We start from the raw sequence: 2,984 nt of genomic DNA on the forward strand, positions 1-2,984 counted from the left end.
GCTAAAAAATAAAATCTTCTTGAATTTAACCTACATCGTGTCACCTCTATGTCGTCGGTTAATAAGCTTCGCTGGTCTGCCACTATCCCAGTTTGGAAGGGCGAGTTATTAGATGCGACGCTCAGAGCATCTCTTGTCGGCGGCCCTGTCCTGCCTGCGTTTGTGACGCAGTGTGCGCGGACGGTCAGACGCTACCGCCGCGAGTGAGATAGTGCGTGGAGTCCGCGGACCCGAGTGACCAAAGGAGGGCCGTCCAGCAGCTCGAGGCTGCCCTGGCCCTGCAGAGACGAAAGGGCGACCGCCCGAGTAGTCCGAGCGGGGTAGGGGTGCACCAAAGCCTTGGGTCCTAGGCCCGACGTGAACTCTTAGGACTATAAGAGTAGCGTAAGGTAGGGTGACCCCCGCGCCCTGCGAGGCCGGAGGGGATCCCGCATGCCGGATGTGTGATAATAAAGTCTTTTTTCTCTCTCTCCTGCCTGCGTGCGTCCGTTGTTGTCCGCGTGCGTCCATTGTTGCCCGCAGCCACTCTCTCGCTCTCCTCTCCGATTGCGAACACTCTCTCGCGAGGGGCATTGGATTGGATTCGATTGGATTGGCTTGGTTTGACTTGGATTGGATTTGGATTGGATTGGATTAAAGTGGATTGGGTTGGATTGTGTTGCGTTATAGCCGCGGCAGACGCACTGGCGCCGGCGCGTGCTCAGTTGAGAGCGTGGGCGGCCCAGCGCGCTCTCACTCCGCCGGTGGGCCGTGCTGCGCGCGGTGCTGCGCATGTGCAGTACTCTCTCTCTCCGCGGTCTCCTCTCCTTCGGGCGCGCTGCGCATATAACCGGTGTGCCGCTCTCCGGCGGCCTTTCGGTCGACGGTTGCTCTACGCTTGCGCTTGAACCCCCCTCAGCGTCGCATCACACCAGGGTTCCCGCGAGGGGAGGTGGGCGTAATTTCTTTTTGTCTTAATTTTGTTATTTGTCTCTCGGGGACGCAGAAATACCAAATCCTATAGGCCTGGAAGCGTCGCGTGGTATATTATTAATAAAGAGGTCCGGAATTATAAGCGTGGATACTTGGCTTCTGTCGCTCACGCCTTCTTTTGCGATCACGCTCTTCCGATTTGGATAACCGCCTGCCGCGGTGGCTGACTGGCTAAGGCGTTGCGCTGCTGAGCGCAAGGTCACGTGTTCGATTCCCGGACGCGGCGGCCGCTTTTCTCATGGAGGCGAAAAGCAAAAACCCTCGTGTGTTCGAGATTTCGGCGCACGTTAAAGATCCCCAGGTGGTCAAAATTAATCCGGAGCCCTCCAGTACGGCGCGCCTCATCGCCTGTGTAGAGTCGGTGCGTTAAACCTCACAATCAATCAATCAATCAATTTGGATAACCGCCATTCGGACTCCGGGCTAGCTTTCCTGGATTGCGCTACGTCAGGTAAGCGGCTGCCGAAAACTGAACTTGAACCACCACGAATTAATAATCAGTTTTAAACCAGCTTCTCCGTTCTGATCGGTCAAATTGTGAAAACCACACGGCACTCTACCTGTTGCAATGTTTGTAAACACGGGGTGCGCCACGTCATCTAACGAAGTGATGGGTTTGTTTGGCGCCGAAGCTGCGCTATAACTATTTGGTGCCGTTTTGGAGGGCAAAGTATTAATTTAGACTAGCTGGGGATTTTCACTGCCGTACTCCATCTCACCCTTCGCTTGACGATCCTCTCCGTTTTCTTTCTTTCGTCGGTGCTGCGCCCACCCACTCGGTTACGCGGAGAGAAACACACACCGCTCCCTACAAGCACAGGTAACGGCTGCCAAAGGGCTTCCCCCTAAAACGAAAGAAACCCGCCGTCGCCGTTTCCGCTAAAATTCCACTTCGCCACGTAGCTGTGAATCCCTCCAGGTGGAAGAGAAACTTGCCCACTTGAAACGCCTGCATGCGCCCATATTTTTTTTTTTCAGGCTGGAAGGCCTTCCAAGCGGTATTCTCGCCAGTGCCTTCCACGCCTAAGTATACGCCATCACCGGTTGCCGGTTTATGCCTGCGCTGTTTGCAGGTGGAAAAAGGGTGGCGTGCACACACGGCTAGGCTTCGTGCCGCTACCGATGAAATGCCGGTTGGGCTGGTGGCAGATTTAGATAGCGAAATTACATGCCTCAGTGCGCTTAGTCGGCGGTCCTCCTTAATAGAGTGGTTCGGGTGTGGGTAGATGTGTTACACAGACATCTTACACAGGTGGTGAGATGCCTATAAGGGGGAAGGGGACCGGGCCGCCACATGTGTGTACGCCAGAAAGGAGCTCAGGAGCTTCCAGGTTTTAAATCGTTATGACACAGATGCATGCCGTTCCTTTGTAGGAAGAAGAGCAAGGATTGAAGCGTTGGCTTTTTTTTTAGGTTTCTAAAGCGAAGCTTCTTACGGTGTTTAAGGGTTCTTAAAGCAAAACTTCTTACCTCTACCCCCCAAGAGTTCTGTCCGGACCATTGGTGTCAACAGAAAACTACCGTGAACAAATAAAAAGCTACTGGCCCCCGCCAGGGATTGCACCTGGAATGAATAGAGAAACGGAGCGAGAATCCGTTCGCTTACCGAATGACCTACGAGGCCACGCGGAGAAGGTGAAGACAGACAGACAAAAAGCACATCTGCGGATTTACCCCCTGCGTTCTCGCTGAATAGCACGTCAAAGCGTCACAAGACCTGTCGCGCCGCTGTGCGCTACGCCCACGGCACGTGTAGCGGCCATGTGCGCGCCTTGCACAGGCGGTAGGAGGGATAAAAATTAAAAGAAGCTTACACCAACGCATGACATCGCACTTATCCGTCCCTGTCGCCCATCTCGTCGCCTCGGTCGGCGGCGGCAGTGACGGAGGTGAGGTAACCTCGTCTAACACCGGGTTTGAGGTTCCTTTAATTTTATAGAAAAACGTTTCCACTCATGCGCTCTATCAGTGCAACTCAACCAACTACTGTTCATAAATCATGCACTCAGTTA

This window comes from Haemaphysalis longicornis, unplaced genomic scaffold, assembly GCF_048455015.1.
Source record: "Haemaphysalis longicornis isolate Haplotype H1 unplaced genomic scaffold, Haemaphysalis longicornis Haplotype H1 scaffold_4, whole genome shotgun sequence".
Classification (NCBI taxonomy): Eukaryota; Metazoa; Arthropoda; class Arachnida; order Ixodida; family Ixodidae; genus Haemaphysalis; species Haemaphysalis longicornis.